Source organism: Eurosta solidaginis, chromosome X (assembly GCF_040869045.1).
Source record: "Eurosta solidaginis isolate ZX-2024a chromosome X, ASM4086904v1, whole genome shotgun sequence".
Lineage (NCBI taxonomy): Eukaryota > Metazoa > Arthropoda > Insecta > Diptera > Tephritidae > Eurosta > Eurosta solidaginis.
The window spans coordinates 60,880,608-60,902,645 of record NC_090324.1 but is presented as its reverse complement, the minus strand read 5'-3'; the positions used below and the strand labels follow the sequence as shown (position 1 = coordinate 60,902,645).

Sequence of the window (22,038 nt, the reverse complement as noted above, 5' to 3'; positions counted from 1 at the left end):
GCTTCCCGCACTTAAAGCATTTGATAAGTCTTTCACTCCGTTTTTGCGATTCTTTTAGCGCCTCCAATCTTGTGTTCACCTAAACTGGCCTTTCTACCTCGACACGGCGTGCTTTGAACGCTGGCTTACACAGAAGCGATGCTGTTTCCGGAATCGGAACATGTGATACCGTTTATTTGAATGTAGGGTTTGGGTTTGCGTATGTCGCTCGCTTCGTTTCGATATCCCGTATTCCATTAATAAAGCACTGGATTTTTACCCTTTCGGTATATTCCACGGGTGCGTCCGCATTCGCTAAATGTGCCAGCCTTTCAACATCCGACGCAAACTCTTGCAAAGCCTCATTCGATTTTTGGTAGCGGTTTTGCAACTCTATTTGGTATATCTGCTTTCTGTGTTCGCTTCCGTATCGCTTCTCTAGAGCGCTCATCAATGTTTCGTAATTGTTTCGTTCTCCCTCTGGAATGGTCTGTAAGATTTCAGCTGCAGGCCTTTTCAATGCGACGAACAGCGCAGCAACGTTATCTTCAGCACTCCAGTTGTTCACTGCTGCGGTCTACTCAAACTGCATCTTAAACACCTGGAAAGGAACAGAGCCGTCAAAATATGGAGTTTTTACCTTCGGATTGCTTGCTGAAACAGCTGGACGATTTAGTTACTGCTCCTGTATACGACCTGTCAATGTTTCAATCTCAGCATCTATTTTGACGTCGAGTTGTAACATTTTTGTATCTTGTGCCTCCAGCTTCGATGATGCCCCTATCTCCTGCGCCTCCAGCTGCGAGGATATGCGATCCTCTTCTGCTTTCAACTGTTAAGCCAGCTGAGATGTCATATATGTCTTCTGCTCTTCCAGTTGAGTTTCCATCTGTGCCGACATTTCTGAAATACGCGTTTCTTGTGCTTCAATCTTCGATGTTATTTCTGACGACATTTCTGCAATGTGCGTCTATAGTGATTCCATCTTGGATGTTATTTGCGAAGACATTTCTGAAATGAGTGCCTCCTGTGCTTCCATCTAGGATGGTACTGTCGATGTTGGTGCAGATATTGCAGCCAAAATCGTGTTCAAGTCTGTGTTCGTAACTGTCTGCGATGTTTCGTTTTTCTCTTCAATTTTTGTTTTTGTCTCGTCGCCATTAAGACGAAAGACACACTCTCCACGTTAATTCCTTCTGCTTTCATTGTCATGCCTGAAGTACGAAACTGATTACAGCGAAGAATTCAATGCGTCGCGTGCTTCCACCTCTATTTCGGGAAAAAGGAGTGCCTGCAAAAGTACAAAAAGGTTATTTTTGGTTGAAAGAATTTAACAAACGAGCTTATTGTAAGCTATGTCAACAGTTTTTAGCTAACGACATTCATAATTTAAATAGACATGATAAAACTACAAAACATATTAATTCCGAAAAACACTTTGGTGAGAATCACTGTAAGTAAATAAGGGTTAACCAATGTATCCAAAATGTATCGGAAGGGCAATCAACGAAAATACGTAAGCGATTAATGCTAGTGGTGTTCTGTGTACAGCACTCGTTAACTTTTATAATAATGGACTATTTACCTAAACTTTTTAATCAGTTTACGACAAAAGTCTGTACAATGTTGTTCGAAAAAAGGGAGAGGTATTGTCAATGCAATCATAAGTCCATTTATTCGAAATAAACTGGCATAAGAACTTCGATGTAAGAATTTTTCTATAATTATTGATGAAGGGACCGATGACTCAATGACAAAAACTTTAACAATCATTGCACGATATATCCCGAACGGCAAATCAGAGGTAGTTGATAGATTTTTGGGGCTTATCGAGCCCACCGATGGAACGGCACAAGCAATATTTAGAGCTTTAGTAAATTATATAAAATCCTTGAACATACCGGTAACTAACATTATTGGACTTTCAACTGATAATTATTATAATGCAGCAGTGATTGTAGGAAGAAAAGAAAGCTTCAAACAAAAATTTCAAGAAATTAATAAAGATTGATTTATTTTTTTTTTTTTTGCTGTACTTGCCATTCATTAAACTTATGTTCTTCTGCAGCTTCGAAGCAATTGCCACTACATTTAGAAAAGTTATTGAAAAGCATTTATTTCTAAAAGCTAAATGAATCCATAGCTTTTAATATGCTAGAAGAGTTGAATGATACAAACATTGCATATTTTTTGTTTTTAAGTTACATCTTAGAAAAGATTAATGTATGGAAGAAAACCTATCAGTCTAAAGGTACTTTGATACACCTATTATATCGGCATATGGGACGCTTGTCTAAAGAAATTCTACATAACTTTATCAAACGTGAATACATTTCTCTAACCGTTGATTATGAAAATGAAAGATTTCACTTGCCAATATCAGAAGTGGTTTTTGGATTGAATTGCGCTGATTTTTTTGAATCCAAACATATTGATAAAATAAGTATTAAAAAATATTTTGTTAAGTATTGTGATGAATATTAGCAACACTAAGGGATACTATCATCTCTAAGGCGATGCTAAGCAGTGATTTGTATGCATAAATAGATCAATTTTTATTTATACACATATGTACGTACACATTGGCGGCCACCGTGGTGTGATGGTAGCGTGCTCCACCTGCCACACCATATGCCCTGGGTTCGCACCCCGGGCAAAACAACATCAAAATTTTAGAAATAAGTTTTTTCAATTAGAAGAAAATTTTTCTAACGGGGTCGCCCATCGGCAGTGTTGGGTAAGCGCTCCGGGTGTATTTCTGCCATGAGAAACTCTCAGTGAAAAGTCATCTGCCTTGCAGATGCCGTTCGGAGTCGGCATAAAACATGCAGGTCCCGTCCGGCCAATTTGTAGAGAAAATCAAGAGGAGCACGACGCAAATTGTAAGAGAAGCTCGGCGTTGAATCTCTCCGGAGGTTATCTCGCCTTACATTTATTTTTTATTTATGTACGTACACGCAGCGGAGAAGAGACGCACAAACACATGCAGATATCTTATCCCAAAAGTATGCAATTATAATTGAGGAAGTCTCGCTCACAAATACACGCGCATATGAGAAGCTATACTCGTGCATCTGTAGTTATAATTTTGTAGCAGTAACTAAGTAAATTCTGGAAGCGCCAAGAAGATGCAACGAGGAAATCACAGAGTATAAAAGGCAGTAACAGTAGAGGCGCGACAATCAATTTCATTTAAGCAAGCTATTGGTTGTGAAGTATCAGTGTTTTTGTGAAGTACTTTAATAAAGGTCATTTTGCATTAATAAATATTGGAGTCATTTATTCAACAGTTTAGCGATACGAACGTTAGTAGAAGGTTGCCAATAAGAGGATTTGCAGTAAACTCGTTACAATTAGTGTCAGAAGGGGAATTGTTGAATAAATTCCAGAGTTGCAGAGCACAACAAGGACATGGCGAAGTTAAGTGAAATGAGGATCAAGCAACTGAAAAAGGAGTTGGAAGCCCGTGGATTAAATACAACCGCCAATAATATCGAACTCCAAGCACTTCTACGGCACGCTATGGAGTCGGAAGGAATTAATGTGGACGATGATGTCTTTCATCCTGATGGGGACGAGACAACAACAAAAATTGAAGAGAAAAATGAAACATCGCAGACAGTTACGAGCATAGATTTGATCACGGTTTTGGCTTCAATATCTGCACAGTAACATCCAAGATGGAAACACAACTAGAATCCCAGGAGAACCGTATAACTTCCATATGAAAACTCAACTGGAAGAACAGAAGACATGTATGGCATCCCAACTGGAATCGCAAGAGACACGCATAACATCTAAGATTGAAGCACAGGAGACGCGTATTTCCGAAATATCGGCACAAATTTCAGCACAGATATCATCTCAGATCTCCACACAACAACAACAAGTCCGTATATCATCTAAACTGGAAGAGCATATGGAAGAAAAACTAATCCAGTTTCATGAAGGCTTCAGTGGTCGACAGGATAAAATAGAGGCAGAGATGGATGCTTTGAAAGATAGGATCCAGGAATTACAATTCACTTCAACGTCTAACCCGAAGGTAAAAACTCCATCCTTTGACGGCTCTGTTCCTTTCCAGGTGTTTAAGCTTTAGTTTGAGAATACCGCAACAGTGAACAACTGGAATGCGGAAGATAAAGTTGCTGCTCTGTTCGTGGCATTGAAAGGGCAGCGGAAATTTTACAGAATATTCCAGATTATGAACGGAACAGTTAGGAAGCATTGACGCCCGCTGTCAGAAGACGTTATGGAAGCGAGCATAGAAAACAGATATACCAAATTGAGTTGCAAAACCGTTACCAAAAAACGAATGACACATTGCAGGAGTTTGCTTCGGATGTTGAAAAGTTGGCTCATTTGGCAAATGCGGATGCACCCATGGAATGCACTGAAAGGGTAAAGATTCAGAGCTTTATAAATGGCATACGGGACGTCGAAACGAAGCGAGCCACATACGAGAACCCAAAGCAAACATTTTCTGAAACGGTATCCCATGCATTGACTCAGGAAAGGGCGTTACTATTGAGTAAACCAGCATACAAAGCTCATCGTGTGGAAGTAGAAAGGCCAGAGTGGGTAGACATCATTTTGGAAGCACTGAAGGGATCACAACAGAAAAATGCGGGAGTTATGCGGCAACCCAGGTCACATTGCACGTCATTGCAACACCAGTCTTAATACTTCCAACAATGTGGGTGGCCGTAAACGCAGATCTGACGGAGATGAGCCTGCCAGCCTGCGATACTGAGGTATTCAAGGGCGACTACCTATATTGGCCAACGTTTCGTGACCTGTTCACGGCCATCTACAAAAACAACAGTCGCCTAAGCCAGGTAGAAAAGTTATTCCACCTTAACCAAAAAACCCAAAGTGAGGCAAAGGACATTGTCAAGAAATGTCCTTTGACAAATTAAAGCTTCGAAACAGCCTGGAAAAACCTATGTGAGAGATACGAGAATAAACGAATTCTCGTAAACTCACAACTACAAATTTTTTTAATTTCAAAAAGATAGATAGCGAGTGCGGCAGCTCAATCAAAACCTTACAGCGCGACATAAATAATTGCTTAGCATCCTTAAAAACACATCAGATTGACGTGTCAAATTGGGATGCGATTATTACTTATTTATGTTCGACAAAATTACCTGAGAATATGTTGGCTCTATGGGAGCAGGGCATTGACCACAAAACGGACATATCCAAGTGGGAGGATATGGACAAATTCTTGTCAAATCGTTTTCAGACACTTGAAACCGTGTCTGGTTTTACAGGGAATGCCACCTCTAAAGTGCAAAAGTCAAACACGTCGCGCCAGTCGACAGAAACCCCTACAAAAAGACTTGGTGCTTTTCAAACAAAAGTAACCAAGCAAACAACAAAATTAATGTGTAAAATGTGCAAACCTACGGAGCACAAATTACGCAACTGTTCACGTTTTTGCGATTTAAACCCGGTAGAAAGGATTAAATTCGTCAAATCCACAAATGGCTGCCTGAATTGTTTATCCCCAGGACACACAGTGACGAGGTGCACCAGTTCGTACAACTGTTCCAAATGCAACTCTCGTCACCACACGCTCCTGCATGCTGACACACTTCAGCAACCGGCGGTGCGCAACCCTTTCAAAGATGCGGATAATACCCCATCAACTTCGGTACAGGCACGTAAAAGACAGGAATCGGGACAACCACCTTCCTCTACGAACCAGAATGTCAAATCCTGCCATGCCAATTCCAGCACAGGTGTGCTATTAGGAACTGCTCGCGTACACATTCACCATAATGCTACCGACTTCTCCGCGCGGGCATTAATTGATTCTGGGTCTGAATGTTCCTTTATAACTGAAAGACTGAAACGCAGAATCAATTTGCCAGCGAGGAAAATGCATGGCCATGTTTCAGGTATCACAAATGCGGTGTCAGCTCAGGTGAAAGAAGCATCCAACATCGAATTACGTTCACCAGTGGATCCCTGCTTCAGCCTGACTACACCCGTACTAGTTCTAGCGAAACTCACTGGGAATCTTCCATCCTGCCATATCAACGCAATGACTATGCAGGCATTTCCAGACTTGGTTTTGGCAGACAAGAGGTTCTACGTCAATGAAGACGTAGACCTCATACTTGGCGGAGACATATATCCCCAAATTATAATGAGCGGTATAAAAAAGAATGTACTTAACACACTCTTGGCACAAGAGACAGTGTTCGGTTGGATACTAACCGGTCGAATAGAATCACCGAATCCAACGAAGAGCATTATGTCTTTCTACAACGAGGTTGCGTTAGACAACCAACTCAAAGCTTTCTGGGAGGTAGAAAATTTACCCAAAAATAAAATATTAAATGAAGAGGAGAGGTATTGCGAAAAATTATTTAAATAAACAACGAAACGTTAGGAAGATGGAAGATACACCGTATCACTACCATTCAAGCAGGATTACCCTAATAACATTAATTTACGACCGTCCCTGAAACGAGCATGCTCTCAATTCTTCCGGAATGGGGGCGGCTAATAAAAAACCCAGACTTAGGTAAAGAGTATGTTCGAGTGTTGTCAGAATATGAAACACTCGGACATATGAGAAAATTGAAAAAGAATATCCCATCCGACGATTCGGATCATTACTTCCTGCCCCACTACGCCGTTTTAAAAGCAGAAAGTACAACCTCCAAGGTACCGTAGTATTTAACGCCTCGAGCCCTACGGCCAACGGTAATAGCTTAAACGATATTCTCCTCCCAGGCCCAGTTCTACAAGCCGATCTACCCATCCTTATATTACGATGGATTGGGTGAACGAAAATCACACCAAATTTCAACGCATTGTATATCGCACTTCCCCGAATGACCCTATTAGTCTCTATGAATTAAAGACGGTTACCTTCGGAGTGAATTGCGCTCCATACCTCGCGATAAGAACGCTTCTCCAACTAGCAGATGACGTCTCAAATTCACACCCTACAGCAGCTAGCATACTGCGAGAATACATGTATGTAGATGACGTGTTAGGGGGCGGACATACGTTCACATCGACCATTAAAGCCAGAGATGAAATTCGTCAAGTCCTACACTCCGCGTGGTTTCCACTTCGCAAATGGACATCCAATTCAGAGGACATTCTAAGGGACATCCCCAAAGCAGACCTGCTCAGTGAAAACTTCCTGGCCTTCGAAGATACCAGTTCAGTTAAAGCATTAGGAATTCGATGGAATGCTCTCTCCGATTTATTTTATTTTAAAGCAGGGACGCTGGACAACCCGGAAAACATTACAAAGAGAGCAATACTATCAACAATCGCCAAACTTTTTGATCCATTAGGGCGGCTGACACCAATGGTCATTGTGGCAAAATACTCATGCAGAGTATTTGGTTGGAAGGCACAGCTAGGGACGAACCAGTATCTACCAGTACGCTGGAACGATGGAAAACCTTCACCGACCAATACCATGAAATCGATAAAATCAGGATACCTAGATGGGTCAACTTTTCACGAGATCCATGGCTTTTGTGACGCATCCGAGAAGGCTTATGCAGCAGCCGTTTACATGCGCGTGAAAACGGATAATGACATCGGGACAAACTTACTTCTAGCCAAAACCCGTGCTGTTAGCGGAAATCACCGAATCAATTTTCAGGAACCTCAAGTTGGGACCAGTGAAAGTGCACCTTTGGACGGATTCAACTATCGTCCTCGCATGGATAAGGAAACCGCCGTGTTCCTGGTCCACTTTCGTCGCACATCGGATCACCAAGATCATCGACATGGTCGGAAATAAGGACCGGTTGCATGCAAACTCAGAATCTGACCCAGCAGATTTAGGTAGCAGAGGATTACCTGCGTCTGAATTGGTCAACAATTCGTTGTGGTGGCAGGGACCTTCTTGGCTGCAAAAAGACACTTCCCAATGGCCAGCACAAGAAAGTGACTACATCACCTCCGTAGAGGAAAAGAGGGCGAAGATCTGCGCAACAACAACAGTAAAGACTACTTATGTTCTTCAACGCTTTTCAGACCTACCTAGGGCTTTACGGGTGCTCTCATACGTTATGAGGTTCTCCAAAGAACTCACCCCAAAACAAAAAATCCTTTCAGGTCGAGTCACTTTTAATCTCTCCTGATGAGATCAAATCAGTAACCCAACTCTTAATTAAAATCTATCAGAAACAACATTATAGTTCCGAATATAATGATCTAAAGACCGGAAAACCAATTGCAGGGAAAAGTGCAATACTCTCACTTAATCCCTACCTAGACCAACATGGCATCATTCGGGTAGGAGGGCGACTCAGGGCGTCAAAGGACTTAGCTTTTACTGAACGCCACCCAATCCTCCTCCCATACAACTGCCGGTTATCCCATCTGACAGTCCTAATGTTTCATCAACAAAGTCTGCATGGGGAAAGTCAACTCATGTTGCGTCTGATACGCACTCAATACTGGACACCTAACATCAAAACCATGATTATGGCAACCATTCATAATTGTAGAGTTTGCACTATACACCGAAAGCGTACTCAGACCCAACTTATGGGTATTCTCCCTCGCGAACGCACGACCTTCAGTCGCGCATTCATGAATACTGGAGTCGAATTCGCCGCACCCTTCGACATTAAAAGTTACCGCGGCAGAGGGTGTCGACTATCCAAAGGCTATGTCTGCCTTTTCGTGTGTTTTTCCAAACGAGCAATTCATCTGGAGGCCACTACTGACCTCAGCACACCGTCATTTCTTGCGGCATTTGCCCGATTCATATCTAGGCGCGGATGCCCAAAAAATATGTACTCCGACAATGGTATGAACTTTGTCGGAGCGTCACGATCCTTACAATCAGAATTCAAGACCTTTATCTCACAAGCGCGAGAGAACGCTGTCTCAAAGTACAGCCACCAGTCACTCACGTGGCATTTCATCCCTGCAGGCGCTCTTCATATGGGAGGGCTGTGGGAGGCTGGAGTGAAAAGCTTCAAAAGCCATTTCAAAAAGATAGCCTCACCACACATATTCACCTTCGAGGAATTCCATTCCCTCTTGTGCCGCATCGAGGCATGCCTGAACTCGCGGCCGCTCAGTTCGGCGTCCAATGACCCGACGGACCTAGAGCCGCTCACCCCAGGACATTTCCTCACTGGCAGCCATCTACTGGCTCCGCCAGAGCCGGATGTTAGTGAGAGCCCTGCCTCGATGATCAATCGGTGGCAGAAACTCAAAGCCCTCCATCACACTTTCTGCAAGCGATGTAAAACCGAATATCTATCCGTACTTCAAAAACGAGTGAAGTGGAAGCATCCCAGACAGAATATAAAAGTGGCAGATCTCGCTGTCCTCAAAGAGGACAACTTATCTCCCAACGAATGGAGGTTAGGTCGAGTTGTCAACGTACACCCCGGCGAAGATGACCTAGTACTTGTAGTCGACCTCAAACCAGAGAAGGGTCAAGTCAGACGACCTTTGTTCAAACTGATCCTTCTTCCACCGGAAGAGATGGATTGCGAGAAGACGACGAGCTCCTCCTAACAATCCCTGCGTTCCTCCATATCCCTACTTTCAAAAAAAATCAAACCCAGCTCTCGTTCACCCGGAAGGAGGCCAACCAACAATCCTAATGCAGATCGCCCATCTGCCACCAAACACTTATTTTTTAATTTTTACAGAAACAACCCCAACTCACTCGTTATCCCAGAACGAGGACACCAGAACCCTAACGCAGATTCACTGTCTGCCAGAGAACATAGATACACTCGGCCAAAAGCACGACACCAACAGGATTTTTTACTGAATGAGTAGGGACAGCCATATACTAAATATGGGTTAACATCGTTTTACAGAGCTTTGCTTAGTGGAGTCTAGGATTCGGTCAAAAGAGGGTTTAGGAAAAGTACGGAAACCATGGAAGCGTGGACTTTCGTAAACCTACAAACATACGAAACCTAAGCCACATCAAATTCAGCGCTCGGCGTCCAGTTCCGTATGTTCGGAACATTAATCTCTCGAACACTTCCATGAAGACTTAAACGGACAAAAGCATTCCGAAATTTCTGATAAAAAGGGTGAATACACCTTGTTTAGCAGGATCGCACAATAGTTGGACTCTTCTGTCCAAGTTAAGGTAGGAATATAAGATTGTCAGACAACAAGCCATTTTCTCTATTTTGTTTTATGTTTTATCAGGATATGTAACAGGGCCGCCCTATATTAGAGCTAGATTGAAGGACGCTTCATCTCAGAATGCTTTTCATTAACCCCCTCTTGCGACAAAATGCCTTGAACTTATGCTCATATAGGGAGTTTTGGCAACAAATATTGGGATGGTGCAGCAATCTTCAAACAAGTTCTGAAGAAATGACCAAACCAACTTAACTTTATCAACTCACTGAATATTTAGTAGAAGATGAATTATTTCCCCAAAAACTTGTGGCATTGAACATGTGACTAATATCTACTACAATTTCACTGAAGGGGATTGAATTAGTCCCCGTGTTCTTTACTTAGTCAAAGGAACCCGTCCAGATTTCTCAGTTGGGAGGGTCAAAGATCTGTCATCATTGACGAACAAACCTCTAGTAACTGATTCAAATCAATAACATTTTTCTGAACTTATATCAAACAGCTTAAGTGTAAGCTTATTCAATCATACTCACCCACTCACTGAGACTGCATCCATCCCTGTTGAAAATGGTCCTTTGTCGCCTTTCGTTCAATTCCATTTGATGGAACTAAATTAAATTTTCTCGGTACTCATTGGCGCATTTAATTTTCTGTGCTTCTTGTCCAAGTTGTACTGAAATCCTCGTTGGCAATCGTTGCGGCTAAAAATAGAAGTTTTTGCATAACTGCGTAACGTGCTATATTGAAAATACAACATGCATTATGCTGATTTTTGTTTTACTGTGAATAACGACACTATCTCTGCTTTTATCATATCCCTGCTTTTACTCATTTTCGCGTTAATTACTTCATCGGGAAGTTCATTTAAGGTATTTAATGCCAAATAAAATCCCCACTGTATAAGTTGCTGCAAACTTTGTAATGTAAGAGGTTCAACGGCTTAGTCCGTATGGATTAAGGTGCAAAGAAGGCCAAACAAATTTGCGTTTCCTGGGAGTCGACGTTCAAAAAAAAATCAATAAACATTCTCTCGGACTTTGCCAGATTCAACGCTAACGAAAAATCGTCTTCCTTTCAAGGTCTTCCCATCCACACATACGATACTACTCAGCACGCTACTATTTATTACTCTTGAAGACCTTTATAACTCATTTATTTTTTATGGCAACAATCTGCCACGCACAATTTCTAGTATCATTTTGTGACGGAAGGACTCCATATGTTGCTGCGAAAATGTTATCTCACGATTTCTTGTTATATACTCAGCACACATACAACTAAATACACCTCGTTGCTCGGTTTCCGGCATTTCTCCTACCAACTTCTTTAAGTACTTAAACAAAAAAAAAAAAAATTTCAAAAGAATTTCTCTCTTCATTTGACGAATTTCGTTAGAACTTGTTGGTTGAAAATTTAATGTTTCAAAATATGTCAAAATTGGCGTTGCGCCTTCTAGCGTCATATAGCAGTAAACCGATAAGCATAATTTTTATATGGGCGGTAAACTCCTGCACGATTTATATAGTTTAGGCAGCGGCTCCGCCTTCTCCAAGTAAGGACTTTCAAATTTTGACTTAATAAAAAGTTGACTTGGCACAAGTATGATGAGGCGATTTAATGCGAATTTCACATCATGTCTCTGCTCATATATATCGATGCGCTCCCTTATGCCTGAAATATTGGTATAAGCCGTCAGCTTCAAATAGCCATGGAAGTAATTAGACGCCATACTTGAGGCTAGACCTAAGCTATGATTGGCTCGTATAAACGTAGCATAATCAAGTGGGCTATGCGGTACATTGACGCAGTGGTATAACCATAAAATTGGCATGTATGCCAAATAATGAAGAGATGGAAAAAATGTAAGCTTCGACTAATGCGCGCACGATATATAGAAAGACCTATAATACAAAAGAAAAGAACCCTTGAAGGAACATTGTAGCAGTATGCGCGGCATAATATGTGTTACGTGGCTGACTGTTTGGGTGGTGAGGAGCGGCGGCAAGCAGGTATGCTTGCGGGCCCAGGCTAGCTCGTCGTCTTGGGCGGGGTATTGCACCACCGACCTCACCCGCAGCCACATGAACAAAAAGAGGGTTCATACCTGCATGTGTATAGAAAGGAGAGAAAAAGCTGAAAAAGATAGAAATAAACGTGAGGGGCAGAGTTAAGAGGGGAAAAAGATGGAGGCCCGTCCTGTCAGGTGGAGTCTACCCTCCCTCTGCAGTGCAACTTGCATTGCACCGTGGGCACTGTGCTGACTCCTGTTTACCTTACAGTGCCCCCAAACCTGACACTGGTCTGTCCCCTGTCACTCAGTCGTTTTCCCTAAACACTCACCTTCACCTAACCTTTCCGCGCACAAGCGCAGCACCAACACCGACTTAAAACTTTAGCCCTGCATTATGAAAGCATCTAAAATTTTTCATCCAAACATAATTCTTATAATTTATTTACAAAGTTTAGGCTTACAAATTACCAACTAACATCCTGCTAATGGTTCAGTAATTCAAAAAAAACTCTTAAACTCCGAGTTTAATATACAATCCTTTGACAAGGATTTCCAACAATTTACTAGAAGCAACAATAAAGAAATTGTTCAAACTTAATGCTAATTTTTATTACTAATGAATATTAAAAATTCATGAGAGTGCAAGAGGAACTAGCTACATTTCAAATTCAGTTCAATATGAAAAATACCTACGACTAATAGACAAAGTTTCTGGCCTAAAATGAAAAAATTTAAACTTTTAGGGCCACCCTAATACGATATTATTAATAGAAGCTAATCCTAAATTCTAAAGATACAAATTCAAATAAAACAAAATAAGAGGGCGAAGAAAAAAAATTCAAATACTCTAGTCCCTGACCTACCGCAACCGTTCAAATAAACGTAAGATCAATTATGTACACAGCAAAAGTAGGTCAACAAGGAAAAGAATTTATGTGTATATGAAAACAAATGGTATGTGTGTAAGTGCAAATGTACGTTTGTGACGTTTTTCATGCATGCACATATGTTCGTTGCAATCTGTTTTTATTTTTCTGCTTTGCTAATTCCTGTTCTATTTTTGCAAGAGCAGGAATCTGTACTAACACATGTACATACAACTAAACAGGTGTATATTGATAAATTTTTATATTTCACTCAAAACACTCAACAAGTTACTCTCCTTATCCAACGGCGCCGCTGCAGTTGAGTAGCTTTGCTGAAAAGAGATACTCTTATCATGCATACAATTCTACAGGCCACGCCCACGTTGGCCACCCGTACTCACTCAGCCAAGATCACTCGCTAGCAATCTTTTAGTAATGAGTGCTTTAGTAGTATCAAATCTACCAGCATGAACATCAAGTGCGAGATAAAAAAAAATGTGTCTTCTACCCAAAAAAAATGCCTTTGGTGCGGAAGGCACGCTAAAATTACTAATCTCGGGTTTCTGAGGCTAAAAGAGGTTATATTGGGAATGATATTGCCAATAACCCTAAAGAGTAAGTGTAAAACAAAAATATCTAAAAAAAAAAAATATATATAAAATGGCAAACATTTTAAAGTTCCAATTTGGTGCTACCAGAGGTAGCAAAAACCATGTGTAAAAGAAAAATGTGTATATGATAGAAGACGGAGACATGAAAATACACGAAAAATTTAAATGTCAAACTGAAGTGGAAAAATTAAAGAAATGACGAGACGAAACGAAAAAAAATTATGGAGGCAAAAGTGCCACCATTAACTCCTGAAATATGGAGGTAAAGTAACACTCAGACGTTATATGCGCGAAAAGGAAATGCTTGACCCCGGAGATATGATCCCCCTTTTGCCCGTTCCCTGTAAAAATGATGGCCCTTATACCAATATTTAAATAAACTTAATAATATATCCAAAATATACGAATTTCAAAATACAGCTAGATGTGTTGTTTGCAAAGCTCATCCCTCCGCCGGTTTTTGTTGTTGTGTTTTTTTTTTTGTTGTGTGTGGTGTAGTGGCTGTTGTTGTTGCGGCCCAGTGCCGCCGGTGAAAATTGCGATACTCACAGTTGCCAATTTCTTGTGGTTGTTGTTGAGGTGTGCGCATGCAACAAATTAAATACAATGTAGTGTTTGTGGGTGTTTGTAGTACTTGTTGTTGGGCGGTGTATCGCCAATAAAAAATAGGCAATGGCTGTGGTTGTTGCTGGTGTAGCCCGACCAACAAAAAAATGTTGTCAAAATGGTGTATCGAAGGTGTTGTTGTTGGGTGTTTTGCCGTCGACTGAGAGGCCAAAAGGGTAATGCTGTTGTAGTTGTTGTTGTGGTGACAATATATTGCCGATACCAAAACGTGTGGCCGCAGGTGGGAGTTGTTAAGGCCAGTGGAAAAGGTGACGCAGTTGTTGTTGGCGTTGCGCCGCTGATGACCAAATAAGCGAATAACGATTCGTTGCTGGTGGAAACAAATGGTGTGCCGTTGAATTGAAATGCGTGTTGCGTTGTTGAGCGTTATGCCACCAATACAAAGCAAAATTCTGTTGTGGTTGTTGCGGCCGTATATTGCCAATAAAAAAAGTGCTGTAGTGGTTTATGTTGTGGAGTGCGCTACCAATTAAAACATAGTGTAGTGCGTGGTTGTTGTTGTTGCCGAGCGGTATGTAGTTAAAATTGACGTGCCCAGTGGTGCTTTCTAAAAGTGCCCTAGTAATATACAAAAACGTTATTTTTCAAGAATTCCTAGTGTGCAAAACTGGTGATGTTGAATCTATATCTTTGTCTGCATTATTAATATACACACTGACACACATATATCTGTATGTGGGCGTGTATACATGAATGCAAGTTTGCTCTTGGCTTGCTTGGAAAATTGGCTATATAGCAGCCAGCTTCCCAGTGGGCATGCCAAGTTGGAGGAAAAAAAAAAGAAATCCAAGGGCAATTAAATCCATCAGACTTACCTGGTTTTATCAGTGGCGATAGCCTTTGTGGTCTAATTTATTTTTGCTGCAACGGTCAGGATCGGGAGCTAGCTGGCAAACCAGATTTGCCTGGTTCTAGCGGTCGCGAGAACACTTTTCGCCGCGCACTACACAATTAAAAAGAAGCTACTTGGTTACAAAATTTAGCAAACCGGCTAGTACTTCGTTTTGAGGCGCGCACTAAAAACTTGGATTATTTAAAGATTTTAACAATTTTGTTTTTTTCTTTGTGTTAACCATTTTCCTTTACACTCACTGGCACCGATAAAATAATACTTTGGCCCGTTTCCTAACGTTGTGCCCTTTTATAACTACCGCCGTGGTAAGGAACGTTACCCAGAAACGGAAAATTTTTACCATTACATGTCAACTTTCTTTTCGGCTTTCCCCTATTTTCCATCTGTACAATCAGGCACTCATACATTCACACGCTTACCGCTCCACAAAACGAACACCTACACAGATACAATTGGTTCGTGCCTTGACCGCTCACACTGATGCATTCACACGCTCATAGCCTTGCACAAATACACCTCCACGTACATAACACAGAACAAAACAAACACATAGGTGTATGGCATTCATCGATGCTGCTAAGTTATTAGCAGCATGGTGACATTTTATTTATTATCCCAGCATGATGCCAAGCGCAACATCTTACTTCCGCTGCAACATTGTGTTCATTATCGGTACAAGTTGTCAATGTTAATGTTATTATGCTAATGTTATGTTGATGGCAACATTGCGGCTAAGGCACGGACCTGGACACAAAACACATAAACACATAGACGCATATACACTCTGCCACTCAGTTAGGCCAGTATGGAGACAGGCTGTCGTTACAGGCTCGCAACCGCCGATGGTGCCTGCACTATGGAGCGTGGGCGTAAAGAATTCAAACGCAGCCTGCTAAATATCATTTCCCGCGTCCAACGTGTGGCCTCGACCCACGACTCAATGCCGGGCCTATTTCTCTTCCCGCCTTTAAACTTTTGTTCTGTTTACTTACAAACTAAATCACTGGGCTAATGCTACTACTTAAACCTATATCACAGATACTACTCTATAAAATATCACAGATAGAATAAATAAAAAAAAAAAAATAAAAAAAATATAAAGTAAAATAAAATAAAATAAAATAACACAAAATATCACAGTTAGCAGAACAATTAAAAAAATTTATAGGATAAAATATCACAGATCCAATAGTCGAGTAGGTAAAATAAATAAATAAATAAAAAAATAAATAAATGCAAAAATAATCAAATAAATAAAAAGGTAAAAAAAAATAAATAAAAATAATTTAATAATATAATCACATACGTCAATAAATTAATAAATACAATACGTCGACAAATAAATAAATAACATAGAACAAGAGTACTAGCACTACGAAAAACATTAAACTATTTTGCAAACATGTCTTTAGCATGGTATACGCCGATCTTTTTCCCACTACTATCGCCAAGCTCGTACATTGCATTACCTATAAAATTAAGTACGATACATTTTACTTGTTTCGGAGCTAGCCTGGCGTTGTAGTTATCGACCTGGGAACTTAGCTTAAAGTTTCGGCGGTATACCACTTGTCCAATTTGAAACTTTACATCTCTACTTCTAGTGTCATATATCTCTTTACTCCTATCATGGGCCAACTTCAGCTCTTTCATAATCTTGTTCCTAATCATTTGCATTCTATCGCTTGTTGCCTCTATCTCACAATCAACATCCTTTACCGCCGCCAGCTTTCGGTACAGCTCGTATGATGCAGCATGCTGTATCATAGGCATACCGAAAGTGGCATAATATGGAGACATGTTGATGGCTGAGTGTACAACGCTGCGGAGGGCAAAAGCGGCATCGCTGACGCATTTGTCCCAGTTTTTCTGGTTATCCCTTATAAAGGATGTAATGATCTGCAGAACAGATCTATTTACCCTCTCCGCAGCGTTACCCTGTGGCGAATAAAATGCAGTTTTTATATGTTTGGTACCATATTTTTCTAAAAAGTTGTTGAAGATCTCAGACACAAACTGTTTTCCGTTGTCCGAATGGACATATTCGGGCACGCCGAATACGTGGAAAACATCTTTCTCTAAATATTTTATGACTTCAGCTAAAGTGGCCCTTCTCATCGGTTTTAAAAACACAAACTTCGAGAAATGATCTAAACATACAAAGACATACACATGACTCTCACTAGTACGCGGATAAGGACCCATAAAATCAATGAACAGACGTTGGCACGGTCGCTCTGTGAGCTTTTGCTTTCCCATCATGGGTTGTTTAAACACGTTTTGAGTTTTGTTCGTTTTGCAGGTTTCGCAGTCTTTTACATGGGCGCATACGTCGGTGACCATTCCTGGCCAGTAATATTTCTGACGTAGTCGTGACAGTGTCTTGTGGATGCCACCATGACCAGCGGACGGTGAGCTATGAGACGACTCTACCAGCCCCGGTCGCAGTTCCGACGGAACCCAGAGCTTCCAGGTCTGGTCCGCTAGAAGATCGTCCCCCCTGTCGAATTGCGTCCGTTTATAAACGTAACCGTCCGATATGCATAAGTCTGGCAACTTATCTTTGTTCTCGGTCACCGTCTTGTTTAACTCCGTATACTCCTCCGACTCGAAGCACGGTGACTCGAGACACACGTCTATGGCTCTGTCGTTCGTCAGTATTTCGTCCATGTGCATTCGTGAGAGTGTGTCGGGAACCACGTTTTGCACACCTTTTCGATGTTGGATATCGAAATCATAACCCTGGAGTTTCAAACTCCACCTTGCCAACCTCCCAGAAAGATCTTTCTGATTCATGAGCCATTTGAGGCTGGCATGATCAGTTATGATGGTGAACGGGGTTCCTTCCATATAAGGTCGGAATCTTTTCACACTCACGATCGCGGCGTAGCATTCAAGTTCAGTAATGCTATAGTTTTTCTGCGCCTTATTAAGTTTTGCCGAAAAGTAGGCAATCGGTCTTTCGTTCTGGTCATCGTCCAGTTGAAACAAAACCCCTCCCACTCCGTCCGTTGATGCATCACATTGAATATAGAAACGACGCTTAAAGTCAGGATGTGTGAGCACCGGTGCAGAAACCAAACTCTGCTTTAAAATTTCAAATGATTTTATTGCTTCTTCCGTCATTGCAAACTTTTTGATTTTGTCTTTCTTGAGGCAGTCGTGCAGCGGGGCTGCAATAGTCGCATAGTACTGTATAAAACGTCGGTACCAGCCCGACATACCCAGGAACCGTCGTAGTTGCTTCGGGGTTTTCGGAACTGGAAAGTCCCTCACAGCTACCACTTTGTTGGCGTACGTCCTGATACATCCATCCCCGACTACGTACCCTAGATATCGAACTTCTTTGAAACAAAACTTGCTCTTTTCGACATTAATTGTTAACTTAGCCTCACGAAGACACCGAGCGACCTTTTCCAGTAAACACATATGGGACTCGAAATCTACAGAACAAACTAACAAATCGTCAAGATAAACAAAAAACACATTCACGTAAAGCGGCCGGAATGACCTTGTCCATGAGACGACACATTCGTTGTGCCGCATTGCACAACCCGAAAGGCATGACGGTAAATTGGTAAAGGGGTCGCCCAGCGACAGTAAAAGCAGTCTTTTCTCTTGACTTCCTCTCCAGAGGAATCTGCCAGAAAGCATCCTTCAAATCTATCGCGGAAATAAATCGTGTATTTTGTAGTCGGCTGAGGATTCCATCAATGTGGGGTAAGGGGTAGGCATCCTTAATTGTTCGTTCGTTGACTTTGCGAGCGTCAAGGCACAAGCGGTTTTTCGTCCCTTTTATTACCAGCGATACCGGCGAATTCGAGCTGCTGTTGGACTCCTCGATGACTCCCATGTCCAACATTCGATCTAACTCTGCCTATATGAGTTTTTGAATAGCTGGTGAAATCGGGTAATGGCGCTGCTTTACTGGCAAATTCTCGTTAACCATCTCGATGACGTGTTCCTCCTTATCTGTTTGGCCTAACCCTAATACCGCGAAGGACGGGAATTGGGCTTTTACACGCTCCAACCTATTATTTTGCTCCGACGTTAAAACGTGCTGCACAGCATCGAAAGACAAGTCACCCTCGGCGGGCACGAGCTCCGCCACACTGGCAACACTTGGACACACATTCCCTTTCATACCTTTGCTCACCACACTCATACCAAATTCCTGCCAAAAATCTATGCCGAGATAAACCTGTTGCTGCAAGCCTGGTACTATCAAAAATTCCAAATCTTTTGTGGCATTATCCCAAACCACAGGTAATTTTATTACCCCCACCACAGCGGTTTCCTCCCCGTTCGCGGTCCGGATATTTTGACCCCTGATCGGCACAATCAAGGCCTCTTTACCGCACAGGAGTGCCGCTGAGCCTTTTCCTAAACAGCTGGCACTCGCCCCTGAGTCCAAGAGAGCTAAAACTTCCCTACCTCCTATCGCGGTTTTTGCAAAAAATCTATTGTCACCTTTTACAGTGACAATTGTCGCGACAATTTTGCTGCGCAACTTCTTAAAATATCTCCTTTTCTCCCTCATCTTATGAATCTTCTCAAAATTTCTCTTTTTCCTATTAGTACTTATGGTGTCACAAAATATCCTTCTTCTGGCTTCTTCATACTCTATCTTTCTTTGGTGTAAACTCTTTACCTCGCGTTTTTCCACCGTCCCTTGTGGTTTCCTAACCTCCTCTCTCTGTTCTATTTCTTCTTTCTTCAAAATTTTTATTTCAGATCTGCCGGGTTGCCTGACTCCTGGCTGGAGTCCCCGGTCAACTCCGCCAGCCTCGGGTTTCCCTGTTTGGGCTTAAACACGCAAAAGGACGAATCACTTCCACACGCAAAACAGACCATATTGTGGAACGAGGACGAACATTTATGTGGTTTTTGTGCTTCTGCCGGGTTTTTCACAAAGTGATCCACCGGCATACCGCACGAAAAACACAACATCAAGTGGAAGGGTGATGCACAAAAGGAATTGACGGTACAGTTGGATACGGAAGGACTAACAGAAGGACGAACACTATTGGGATTGGCTGTGGTTTGGTGTTGGGGTAAGGATTGGGATTGGTGTTGGGGTGGGCGCTGAGGCTTCCTATCAAAAGCTTCTAACTTTCTTTCTCCCAGTATATCGGGCTGTTCGAACCCTATCTCACTAACTGGTCTGGACCGGTTCTTATTTTCCCTAATGAGTTTTTCCGCTCTCTTACACTCAGCTTTGAGCTCGGCCAACGAGTCCATTTTAATGGCGAAGGTCAGGTTGGCTAGGTACGGTTTAAGATTTCCCCTAATTTTACAATTCCCTCTCAGGGATCCTCTTCCGCAAACGGAATGGCAGGTTGTGGACTTCGCTATAGAAGTCGTCGAAAGCTTTTGCGGGCTGCTGTTTCCGTTCCTTTATTTCACCGATTATTTCATAGTCGGACTCGGCGGACTTGAAGTGACTTAGCAGTTCTGCTTTCAGACCAAAATACCCAAAATCGGGATCATCGGAATGGTCTTCGAGCACCTGCCAATACCACTTCAAGGCACCGCCGGAAACCAGACAATGAAAGTCCGTGAATAACTGGTAGTAGGAGATGTTGTGTTGTTCCCGCATTCTCTCCACCCGGAATACGAAGCTTTCGACGCACATTCCCTTGTTTGTCCCATCGCATTTGATGTGCCACTTGTCCAAATCTAATTTTTTCCACCTTGGAAGGTTACCACCGTCCCGCTCGGCAGTCCGATTGGTATTCGGCGTACCGTCACAAGCAGTAGTTTCCCCCCTCTGGTTTTGAGGTTGTGGCGTTGATGCCACGGCGGACCGATGTCCCGAAGGTTGCGCGGAAGCCTCCATATCCGCTACGCGACCACCAAGGATATCAACATTGGTCTTAATGCTCCTGACCTCCCCTGCCATTTGCACAACCAAGTCTTGCTGTTGCGCCATCATAGCCATCATTCGGCTCAGCTGTTCGACATTGGTGTCTTGGCGGGTGGCGTCAGGAAGAGGGGCATTAAGACCTCTGGGACCACCTGCTGGTGCGCCCATCACCGGAACATCGCCCCCTCGGGCACCCTCATCTCCGCTATCCGACATTTGGCACACCAAATCGATCTTCTGGGAAAAGTTCAATGAATTTTCGGCCTCACTGACTGACACCCCGTTCGCGACAGAGATCCTAATCGGGCGTTCAGGATCAAAGGAACCGAAAATCAGCGAAGCACACCTATTGAAATAATCCGTAGGCACAAAGTCTATGGGCCTCGGTATCCCTGTGTCAATTTGCGTGAAAAGTGAGCCAGCAATCTGGTTTTCCAGAGCCCTGGCACGACTCCTTGTAACACGCCTATTGGAATCTAAAATTCCCAATCCCCCAAAAGATCTTTCCTCCGTATATTTTTCCCGGGCTTGGTCAGACATTCACTGTCTGCAGCGGCCAGAACTTTTAATCCAAAAATCCAAAAAAAACGCAGGAACAATCGACTAAATATATATAATACCTCCAAGGAAACGCTATCCCGACCGCAACCCAAATGGAAAAACAAAAAAAAAAATTATGCGAAAAAGAAAAAAACATGAGATGCAAGGAAAATATTCCGGTAAGAACAATCTGTTTGTATTTTCAGATCCAATAAATAATAAAAAAGTAAATAATATAAGATAATAGGTCCAAATTCACCCAAAACCCAATAAAAAAAAAATATATAAATAAAGGATATTAAATAACGGATATAAAAATTACAATATATGTATGTATATAAAAATTCAATTCAATTATTAAGTGATAGGTTTGTGTGTATGTATGTATGTGTATGGTAATTCAAGTGATTTGTGGGTTTATGCGTATGAGAAAAAAAAACTTATACGCTAGTTTCAAAAACAAAAATGCTTAAGTATATAAAAACAAAATATATTAAAACTGAAGTTAAATTCAGGGGCTATGTGCGTGTGTGTGTGTGAGAATTAAAACAAGGTTTGTTTAGGTGTAAATT

General features: G+C 41.9%; 2 pseudogenes; both read right to left on the bottom strand.

The window, feature by feature from the left end:
* Window positions 1-11,251: 11,251 nt before the first annotated feature.
* On the bottom strand, window positions 11,252-12,048 carry LOC137234966 (stimulator of interferon genes protein homolog; annotated as a pseudogene).
* A 2,389-nt stretch (window positions 12,049-14,437) lies between these two features.
* The window catches only part of LOC137234965 (uncharacterized), a 35,173-nt pseudogene continuing 27,572 nt past the window's right edge, over window positions 14,438-22,038 (bottom strand).